This window comes from Buceros rhinoceros, unplaced genomic scaffold, assembly GCF_000710305.1.
Source record: "Buceros rhinoceros silvestris isolate BGI_N320 unplaced genomic scaffold, ASM71030v1 scaffold681, whole genome shotgun sequence".
In the NCBI taxonomy this organism is placed as follows: Eukaryota; Metazoa; Chordata; class Aves; order Bucerotiformes; family Bucerotidae; genus Buceros; species Buceros rhinoceros.
In genome coordinates, this window is record NW_010393522.1 from 116,837 (window position 1) to 128,771 (window position 11,935).

Genomic DNA, 11,935 nt, shown 5'->3' on the forward strand with positions numbered 1-11,935 from the left:
TGGGAGACTGGCATGATGATGAACAAGGATGGAGAGGAAGACTAGAACTGGATGGATAAGAAAACAGAAACTGAGGTGAGAAACCTGAAAAGTAGAGGCTGGAAATCACTGGCAAGAAAAGACTAGAAGAATGAGCAAGGGAGCTGTGGGACTACAGCAGACACAGTGTTTTAAAGGACAAAACAGAAGAGGTCAGAACAGAGGATTTGTCTGGAGGTACCAGTGCCTGCTTGAACACTCTTGCTCTTGCACCAAGAGCCTGGATTAGGAGCAGTTTTTCTGAGCTTCTCTGTACCCATGCTGCGAGCAACATCTACAAGACCCATTAGTAAACTACGTCTCTTGTGTCCTGTTTGAAATTAACTCGGAGGGTGAACATGTTACTGCATTAGCTCAGGTATCCAGAACCCTGTCATGGAGCTGGAAGTTCCAGTCCTGTCAATGGTGTGTGTCGTTATGAGTATGGTGCCACCTGGCAGAACACATGAGCTGTTAGTATGGAGTTTAAGAAATCACGGAAAACTGTAAAGGCATTGCAAGCTTGAGTGTTAAAAAAAGTCACTGTGTATGAGGACTGTACAGTACTGGTCCAGCCCCTGCCTCTGTTGTGCGCTTGAAGACAGAGCAGGGTGCAGGCTTGTTCCTGCAACACACTCATACAGAAGGCGCAGAAGACCTGGGAAGCAGAGGACCTGCCAAAGCTGTCAGGATTTGCAGGGCTGGTAAAGCAAACCTGGGGAACCCAAGCAGATTAGCAGGAAGGCATTTTAAAGGCAAAAGAGAGGCTGAGTGACATCCCCCTTCTCCCCGTTAAGTTTGGCCATAGACTGGCATGTGGCTAGGACTTCATCCAGACAACTGAAAAAGGAAAGAGAAGGCCACTGAAGAAATGAATGAGGCAGGATGTTCGGAGACAAACCTTACAAATTGGTAGATTAGTGTGTGTATTTACTTCGTTGTAAATGGTCCTGAAAAGGCAGTCAGGTTTTTTACCTGTTTTTCACTTTTAAAGCATGCAGACTTTCATCTTTGTAGATAAATGGATAAAGGTAAATTCCGTGTCTTATAAAAAGTTAATCAGGTGAGTGATGCAGTTCTTGCCAAATGTCATCAGTCTTCCTGGTCCAAGTGGTATTCACAAGCAGATTCTCAGCCAGTGGAAATCAAAATGCCAGCTCCCTTTCAATAGTGTAGAGGCAAGATATGTCTAATTGAATCGCTGCTTATTTTTGTTAGTGAAACACTGATTTTATCCAGGCTGCCCACGTGCTGCACTTAATAACTTCAGGGTAAGACATTTGTAATTTTCTAGGAAGGTTTTGAAGACCTAAAGTTGATATGTTCACAGAGCAGACATCTAGAAGGATCCCCTGGATCATCTGGTCTGATCTTGTGTCTCTAAGAGGCTCTTCCCTGTCTATTACTCCTGTGCTGAGGCTGGTAACTGAACTGAATGCTGCATTTAAACAACACCTGCCAGAAAAGCGTCCAGCCTTGCTTTAGGGACAGTGAAATACTGGAAATCCAGCACTTCCCTTGACAATTTGTTCCAGAGGTTTATTGCCTTCTGTACTAAATAAGAATTGCTATTCATTCAAAATAGGAACACATCTGGCTTCACCTTTCACCCACTGGTTTTTGATTCGCTAAGATCAGCAGTGTTTTACTGCTTCGTATTTTTTCTTCATGGAATGATTTTTACTCACCAACACACACCAATCAATCATTTTTCAGTCCTCATTTATTACTAAGCTTCCTAAAAGTCTTCTCAAAAGCTTTTCTCTCTCACATTAGAGTACTTTTTCTGACTCTTTTTGACAGCTTCTAATTTTTCAGCATTATCTGTTCAACTAAGAACCATATACGCCCTATGACACTGATGTCTGTGTTCAGCTGCTTGCTACCCCTACATCTTAAACCCTTTGCAGACTTGCATCTTTCTAAAACACACTTCTTTGCTCAGTAGTTACAAACTACATTCCTTGTTCCTGAACCAGCTTCTCATTTGGTCCTGGTAAATCACACAGGGATAAGGGTTGTTCCTGTATGTTCCTGTTTGTTCCATATGGTTCCCAAAACTTCATTTGCTGCTTCATCCACTTCATGTCATCCATCCACTTTGTTTTCACCAGGAGTGGCTGTTGGAGCACAGCCTCCGTTCAGAGAAGGATTCAAGATTCCTTGCTCTGGATGTACAAAAGTGCTAGTAGGAACACAATCCTAAATCCTGTTTTGAAGGGGTGCCTGCATCTACATTCTATATTAAAGATTCATATGGTAAGAGAAGAAGCACAGACTGTTTTTTCACCACTCATAGACTCTGAGCAGTGAGGCTGTGTAAAGGCAGGTCCCTGATCCCCTTCATGTCGTACCCCAGGAATCTCTGGTGTTTTTACACTCTGGTACAACTTGAGTAGACACGGTGGAGTATAGGATACAGGCAGAAATACTGCATGTTAACCAGTAGCTGTGGCTGAGGTGCTTTCCTGGGAGATGTAGGACTGCCTTTCCTACAGCTGAGAAAACGGACCTGGGATGGGGTCTGCGTTCACTACACAACTGAGCAGAACAGGAGGTTAGTTTATAAAGAGGACAGTCCATTAAACTGCACTCAAAAGTGCGTTTAGGTTCTTTGTCATTGCCTCTTCTGCGTGCTGGTGACCTCTCTTACTCCTTTGTCTCCTGACTCATACAAAATACTGCATGATGCATGCATCTGGGAAAGCTCTCCTCTGCCTTTGCCTGGGGCTTGTGCTGGTCCAAACTGGATAGATCCTTCATATCCTATTTTGTTCTAAAGAGAGTGAATTTTATGTTTCAGCATTTTAAATAATGAAAAATCCAACTTTTTCTACAAAGTTGGAACTCCATCTCTCTATCTTTCCCCCTTCGAGAAAATAAAAAGAGTAATGGTCCCTGACTGTGATACCCCCCCAATCTTTATTTTTCTGTCTCTTTTTGTCCAAGCGTTTTTAACTGGAGAGGAGACAGAGAGGCAAAAGAAAGCCCAGAGACCTCTAAAGTTTCAAAAGTTTAAATGGCAAATTTAGTGTCTCATTTTCATAGGTTTTCTTGCTCATGGTTTCAATAAAGCATATCATGGCAGGGCTGTATTATTTACAGCAGCTCCCCACCACCAGCCTTGGTGGGTTTTATCCGTAACTTTTAACCATTGTGATAACACTTCCTTGCTAATTCCTGAAAGAACTTACTACACCCTTCAGTGATGTCTTAAAATTTCAACTTGTGTTTGGCAAGATTGGTTTATCAAGCAGTTGAATGTCGGACCTTAGCAGAGAAAGAACTATGTCTTTCTGTTTCTGGCAGACTGATTCACAGTATTGCTTGAAATGTGAATTGTATTGCTAGACTTTTCCAATGTGAATGAAAACACACTCAATAGGAAGCAAAATGGGAGGATCAGAACAGTGCAGAATCCTTCTTTTCAAGTCACTTGTAAAGGCAAGTATAATTCACCTAACCTTGCTGGCCACTGAGCAGATTCCTTCCTTCCTGCCTTCCCGCCTTCCCTCCCTCCCTCTTGCTCTTTTTCTCTTTCTTTCTTTGTCTCTTTGTGTCTCTCTGCCCTTCCCTTTTCCTCTTTCCTTTCTTTTCCTTTCTCCCCCCTTCCACCTGCCCTCCCTCCCTCCCCCCTTCCTTCCCTCCCTTTTTCCTTTCAAAAACTATTGACTCTGGGTAAAAGGAAGCAGTTTTTTAAAATTAGAATCGGCATAGGGAAAAGTACAATGTCCTGCCACCTCAGCCTCCGTATTCCAGGATTATCAAAAAATAATTCTTGAAAGCAGAGAATGAGCTCAGAAGTTTGTTTCAGCTCTTATAGGTATCAGTGAAAAGTCAGGTCACGAGGACTAAAACTGCTCAGTAACAATAATCTCAAAGTAATAATCAAAGTCTAACTCTTCCCTTTGAAAACGAAGGCTGAGCTCCTGGGCTGTGCTTGGGGACCCATGTGCGGTTTGCAAGGCACAGGCACTGGTGGAGGGCGCAGGGCACAGCCAGGGAGGGGGAACTAGGCAGTATGTGCTATTCCCGTGGGGTCTGCAACACCTCCTGGCTGCTGTTTGCTCTAGGGCCAGAGATGGACTTCACTCCAAAACCAAAAGGGGCTTGTATCAGAGTCAGCGTTAATGCAGGGGGAAGCACCTGAGGACAGCCCTTGAGCTCGAGGCTGCTGAGCCTTCAGAGCTCATGGGGGCAAAACCTTGTTGTTCGTAATGTTTGAGTCCTAACTATTTCCTGATAACAAGGAAGTTACTACAAGGTTGTGCTGAACTCGGTGGCTGGGAGGACCCCGGCTGCATGGAGCGGAGTAGGGTAGGACCAGTGCCCGCCCATGGCTGGACACGTTTTAGTGTCAGGTGCTGACCTGCATCTGACCAGCTGGGGGGCTATAATCCACACAGGCAGCTTTAAAATCTCCTTTGTCTGGGGAATAAACTGTCTTGACACTAACTCACACCCAGCTGTACCCACATGCTACCTTTACAGCTGAGCTTTGCAAGCTACAGTGACAGACCAGGTGTCCTCCTTCCTCAGGCTCTTCACCCCGTGCGAGAGAGCCTGGAGAAGGCATGGATTTCCTTGCACCACTGTTTGGGTCATGGGTGTCACGTCCTCACTCCAGGAGTTCCTGCTTCCTGTCCAGAGACAGTGGCAGTGTCTCCATTGACAGTGTCTCTATTGGCAGTGTCTCCAATGGCAGTGTCTCTGCCAGAGAAACAGCACCTTTCTTGGGGTCGCAGTGAGACTCTGTGCTGCCCTGCGCACTCCGCTAATAAGGGCTGGGGACAGGTATCACCCTTGTGAGATGAACTTTCTTGAGTGTTTGTGCTAGGTAATGTCTTCTGCTTTGGCTTTGTATTTCTGATGGGTAGGCGTGCTCCTAGGGCTTTGGACGTGAGCAGCCACAGGGGACTAATGCCTTCTGACTGGATGGGAGCTGGCCAGGCCTCGTTTCACCACCCCACACATCCCACTGCCCCACTAGTGTGTTTCCCTTCTACAGGAACTATCCACAGGGTTGGAAATGAGCTATTGCTCAGGCCATCGTCTTGTGCCCCAGATAATCTCTCCCCACAGGAGGTCATGTCGACAGCTTCAGGAAGTCAGCAGCCCTGGTGAGCTGGTGGGTGAAAGGGACAGCAGGGTGAGTTCATAGTTTTCCTCCTGCCTTTCATAGTGAGCTCACAGGAATTAATGCACTGTAGAAGATGGCAGCTGTGTTGGAGCAGTACCAAAGAGCTACACAATTTAAATTCTGGTAGGATAAACACTTGTCAGATAGCTCACGCTAATCAATAAACGTCATCTCCTAACAGAATCTGCCGTCAGACATGAACTCCATCCATGAGACATTCACCTTGTGGGACCAGCAGTTGGGCTTGTTACATTGCTTGTGAAATACAGCTCTGAAATTCTTGGCTCAACTCTTTCTGCGTGTCAAGGCAATTAATGTTTGGTTGTTTTTTTTTTTAATTTCAGAGTGGGCCAGTCCACGTATACATAGCAACAAAAACGATGCCAATAAAGTCACATGGCAGGAAATACAATGTTATTGAGCCCGGCTGTGCTTTTTATGCTTAACAAGAGAAAATCAGGAAATAAGGAGAGTGTTGGATTTAATTTGGAATTTCCTGACCCCTTGCTGTTTGTTGTCTTGAAGATAACACCCATCTAAACATACTGGGTCTTAAAAATTTAATTTCCTTTTTCTATTTCCCTGTTCCTATTGCACAGGCTTTCAGACTTCTATTGTGGCTCCTTTTGAAGTAGCATTTTTATAATTCTGAGTATGTTTTCTGATTCACATTGCGTTTACATTCCTTGTGTTCCTTTCCACTTTTTCTCCCAAGAGAAAGCTCTCTGTTCCCACCCATGGAGTCAGCCTGTGATGCTAGAGGGAAGACATAGAAAGGAGAATTTGCTGATACTGCCAGACCTTTTATATTTTCCTTTTCATTCATCATTTAGATGACTGTTGCCCAACAGTGCGTGTCAGTGGACCTTACATAGGGCATGTTTGATTTCAGTGTACAATCTGCTCTGCGAAAGAAAGAAATCTTGCTAGAGGCCAAAAATAAACCCCATCTTGTCATAACACATTGAGACCAATAGGCATTGAGACCAATAAGCACAGATGATTTCCCGTGGCGGACTGAGCTCACCGGTGTCTTTTCTAGCTGCCACCACCTCGGCAGAGGAGGGACCTCTGTCAGGATTTTGGCCACAGTTGTGTCTTTGCTGCCCTTGCTATCCAGTGACTGGTTATTGCTCCCTCTTTGGGAGCTCATTTCCCATCTTGCAGTGGATTCTCTGCAAGGAAAGACCAGCACATTCAGAGGAATTCTGGCAAGAGATGTGGTTGCCCCATCCAGGCTACTTCGAAGGTTTGGAGTTTACCCTTGCTTGGTTAAAATACAGGTCCACAGATAGAAAAGTGTCTACTGTCCTCACACACTTTGTGCTGACTCCTTCAGTGATTTGAAGCTGAACAATGTTTCCCATCACTAGATTTTTTTATAAGAGCCATTATTTTTACCGATGCCAAAAGCGCATCACCCATTCTTTTACTGTGACCCGGCAACTGAAGGGAAGGAAATAAAGCCATGTTTTCATAACAGAGGATCTTCTGCTAATTCTAGCCAGGCATACTACTTCCCACTTAAAATCTAAAACAAATTAAAGGGCTTGATATACGTGGAAATTACTTTCTAATAATGGCTAGGTATACTTGTTTATTATTTTTGTGCATATAATTCTGGTAGGAATTAACATCTTAATGAAATCTTTATAGAGAATAATTTTTAAAGTGAAAACACCATTGTGAATACGATTTGCTGCTCCTAGCAAACGAAGCATAATTAGATCCAGTTTAATAACATGCAAAACTATTAACATATGAAGAATGTACTCCGAAAACTTCCCTGTGATTACACAGGATCACCAGAAGAACCTGAACTTACTTTTCCCAAGGTCCTGCAACACAGATGAGGCTGAGGTGCTGTTGCAGTTACATCTTGCTGATCCCATTGGTGAGATACTCAGGCATTTATCTGCAAAAGGTCTGTGCGCTGTGAACTTTTATTTACCTTTTCTTGCCAGAGGATTTTACCCCTTAATCAAGGGATGAAACTTCTTTCAAGTTTAGATTTCAGGAAACTCAAAACTCAATGAGAAATTAAGGTCTTGTTTGGTTTAGGGATTTTGCTATATTATATCCACTGGTGACAGCCATTGATGGGGTTTTGTCAGCATTGTCCTCAAGCACTTATGGGCAAAGCTGCTATTTGCACTGGTGGAGATTAGTCATCCCCTGAACAGAAGTAAATTGCACAAAAGCAAATTGCAGCTTGCTGTGCCTTGCTGACACGTCCCTGCCCATGGCAGGAGGAGTTGGACTAGATAATCTTTAAAGTCCCTTCCAGCCCAAACCATTCTGTAATTCTGTGACTTGCATAAAGGATTTTGCCAGTGTCAATATGCTGGGTGTCCAAGTGGAGCATTTCTCCAGGGCAAATAAAGGCCAGTGGCTACCACATACTTGGTGCAACATATCACATGGAAAGCAGAGCAGTGGAGAGGGTAGGCAAGCCATGGAACATGCTTTTGAGGTGGCTTGATGCATACATGAGACAGGCGACTCATGGCCCAGAGTATACAGAAGCCTCTGCAAAACTTCTATGACCAAGATCTGAGCTTATAGAAAAGCTTTCATAACTTCTTTCCAGGTTTTTATTGACTTTTTTTTAACGGAATAATCATCCTGTTCTGCTGAGACTTGTACCAGGCGTATCAGGAAAGGACTGAGGTGCGAATCCTCTCTGCCTTAAGAGCTTAGAGGCCATTAGAGGCACTTCAGCAGGCTTTGACCGAGGTTAAATCCGGATGGGTTTTCTCTTGCTGAGATCCATTTTGCTATGGCCTTGCAATTATTTATGCATCAGGACTCACATTTTCCAGTGTGGCTGTGTACAGCCTTTTTTACACACCTAATTAAGCCCAGAAATGCATGTTTAGTGTTCTAGTGATGACAGAACCACCAATAATCTTTAGCAGTTATGCACATATGAATGGTGCATATAACATCAAAGCTGTGTACACACATTAAATAATTCATCCTTATAAAAACTGCCAGAGGCAGTGGGAAGAGGCATTAGCTAAATAGCTCATCCCTATTCTTGCAACAAGTCGCTGACAGAGTCAGGGTTAAGCACTGTGAGGGGTCAGTTTTGAGCTTTGTGCTTCATCTATTAGTTCTGATTGGAACATTTCCTACCCCAGGAAATTCTCCTGTGGGAAGCAGCTATGAGTCCACATGAACAAAATATTTCATAAAAATAAACTAGCAATCCCTGGGTTGGAGTGGCTGGTGCTGTCAAGGAGAGGCAATGCTACACAGATTAGCAATGCTGCTTGAGCTGCTTGTGACATTAACACCCGTGAATGTGTTGTGATGGATGGGAGGCCATGCACCCACCAGCTGCCGTAGTGGGCAGGGGCACCCGGTTGTAGGAGCATCGGTGAGCGTGGTGCAGAGGAGGGCTGGGTCCTGGGTGGTGGAGAAAAATCCAAACCAAGATGAGTGTGGCAGCCATGTCAGTGTCTTTCTACTCTGCCATGTTCATGACCAAAGAGCACAGCCCTACCTTGGTTGCCCTCCTACTCACTGTTGTGATCAAATTCAATCAGCTGTCAACAAAAATAACATAAAAAGCAAGCCCCAAATCTCTTTCAAACATGAGGGGTTTGAGACTAGTGGGGGGTGGGGGGTGTCCCTTCCCCTTCCCTCAGTCTTCAGCCAAAGCAAGCAAATGGAGTGCTACTGGAAAACTGCATTTCTTCACAGAGATCCTGCAGCTTTATGATCAGGATGCCTCCTCTTGCCTGATGTTATTTGCCCAGTTCAGTTCTGTGTCACATGCATTGGCTTTTGTTTGTCTCTTTTTGTTCGTCTCACCCTGAGTGGTGAGGTGTATGACACCTCTGAAAAAGCCCATCTGCAGAAGGCAGCTGTCTGAGGCTGGTAGAGAAGGTATCCAATGCTCTGGGAAAGAGCCAGCTCAGATGCAATAATAATTTGATGCTTCACTGGCCAAGGATGGCAACTCTTGCTATTCTGCTGGCAATTTGCAGCGATGTGGTTCACCACATCGTGCATTTCTGACAGACACAGCTATTTTCCCAAGAAGTCTCTGGACTTCAGACCCTACAAATGTGTTGCTGTTTTATTTTAATCTATGCTGCCATCGGTGTAGTTACCTTTCTGCTCAATACAAGTTTACTTGTGAGGTTTCTATTGCCCCTTGGGGATGTTAGCACCAAGTCCACATATTCTTTAAAAAGACACTTTATCTTCAAAGAAAACACCCTGAAATTCTCATACGTATTCCAGAGCGTCGCACAACATGCAAGACCCTCTGGAGAGACCAAGATAACAGGAACCATTTTCTATCTAGGTATGTTTGAACATGCCTTTATAGAACATGTGGAAATATATTCCATTTTCAAACAGATACACCCTCCTCCTGTAACATGAGTCAAGAGGAGAAAGCCCACACAGTTGTTTTGGTTACTTAGGAACTTCCATGCCTGATTAATCAGTTTCTCTCCTCGGCTTCGAGGAACCTAATTGAACTTGTCATTTTATTCCTCTGAAATGTACTCAAAGATTCAAAAAATTCTGGCATTTCTAATATTTATTTTCCACACTGCGGTTGCCAAATGTATCTCCCTTGGGGATAATAGAGATTGTTTTCCATATTAGCTAAGATAATCCTGTACATATTCTGGTCCTTCCCTATGGGGAATGGAGCATCTTCTGCTCTTCTGGTGTAGTTTGGCACGAACCGAGCCCATTCCTATACCACTGGGTGTTTCGTATCACCAGTGCACTTCCTTCTCTTACTCCCACTATATCTTTTCCCTCCAGCATCTTCCAATTACAGTATTCCTTCCATTACCATTAAATTTAATATAATCCATCAAGTAGTCCCAGAGGGGATATCTTTCACTTTGGATTTATCTGCTAATAGACACATGGTAGCAGATGATCTCTCTCTCTCTCTTTTCTGGGAGATTATTAATTACTAATGCAATTTTATCACAGAAACCTGACAGTCTCCAAACATAGTCTCAATCTTCCCATTTCATTTGAACTTCTCCAGTGTAAATTACTGCATCATAGTGCTGGGTTCTATTGGTGCTCATTGCATTTCAGCATAATTCATAAAAAAAAAAGAGAAATAAAGTATTTTGTAGGTGTGTTTCTTCATCCTCAGCTCCTCATTCATCGTTCAAATCTCTTATCTTTAGCTCATTTATACACTCATTTTTCACAGGTTTATAAATGTTGCAGTGGCAGCCTTGGATCAAATTCTCAGCTATAGGCAGAGGGCTCCCATCTAGATGAATAGCTTCTTAGGTTTAAGGCCAGAAAGAAACATTAGATCATCTGTTCTTACTTCCTGTATATCACAGGCCATTACATTTCAAACAATTACCCATGTATCGAACCTAATAGCTTCTTTGGCGAAAGTACATTTTCTAGAAAGGTATCCAGCCATGATTTGAAACTCTCCAGAGATAAGTATTCACAGCCTCCTTTGAGGATTTGTTCCAGTGGTTAATTACCCCCACACTTAAAAATATATGCCTTATTTCCCATTTTAATTTGCCTGGCTTCAGCTTTCAGCCACTGGCTCTTGTTAGGCATTTTTCTGCTGGCTAAAGAGCCTTTTAGTAGCTGGTATTTCCTCCCATGGAAATGCTTCACATGCTACAGCAGGGTCATCTTTCAGGCTTTCTCTTTGACGCAAAAAAAAATGTTATGAGCTAGATCTCTCACAAAAAAAAAAAACCAAAACAAAAAAACCGAAACCAAACAACAAACCCCAAAACCCAAAAAAGGATTCTCAAGCCATTAAATAATTTCATGGCTTTTCCAGCAGCTTCTCCAACTTTCTCTTACAAGAAGTGACATTCATGTGTCTAGTTGTGATCTGCAAGAGGAAGCCCCGCTGCTTTCTCCTCTGTCCTCTCCTCCATACCATCAAGACATGGTCACACATAAACCCCCTACTTGGGTCCAGTCCTGGGAGGTGGTGAGCTTTCTCAGTTAGTTTCAGAACAGCCTGAAAACTAGATTTTTGTCTCTCTCAGGTCAAGGAGATCCAGGACAGTAACATAGTCTTTATCCAGATGTGTATCTTCCCTCCTGCCCTCTCAACTCATCATGAGATTGGCAAGACAAACCAGGATGCCATGTGTTCCCTTGGCCAAGCTGACAAAAATGTGCACCTGACAACACGTCTCTCCAGGGGCAGGAACACATCAGAGGACTCTTCTGGCCCCTGCTGCTCTCATTCTGAAACAAACCTCCTGAAAAGGGGTACAAAGCGTGTGGCAATGAATGAGCAACCACACTATGGTGTGGTAGATGGTCTTCCTGGGCATGGTCTATTGAGGATCCACAATGGAGAATCTCTTTAAGTTTTTTGCATTGTGTTTTGCTCCCCAAGAACTGGCAACTTCTCTGCAAATAATGGTACTTCCAGAGAAGAGGTTCTTGAATGGTCATTCCCATCTGGTACTCAGGCGAGGAAGAAGCAGCTATTGAACACGGACATTGATGTACCTAGCCCATCCAGGCCTAATGTTTATTTTTATCAGCAATAAGTAGCTGTGAGTGTCTCTGAATGTCTCTTCTAGATAATGAAAGCTTCACTTCAAAAAACAAACAACAAATAGCTTTAAGGAAGATTTATGACTAAACTGGGAAGCATTGTTGCTTTTGCAGACCACAAGGAGAAATGAGGACTGGATGGACTTTGCATCAGGCTCCGGCTGCCTCAGTTCCATATGTGTTCAATCAAATCCCGGCCAGCTAGAAATACCCATCGTCATGCCTACTGCTGAA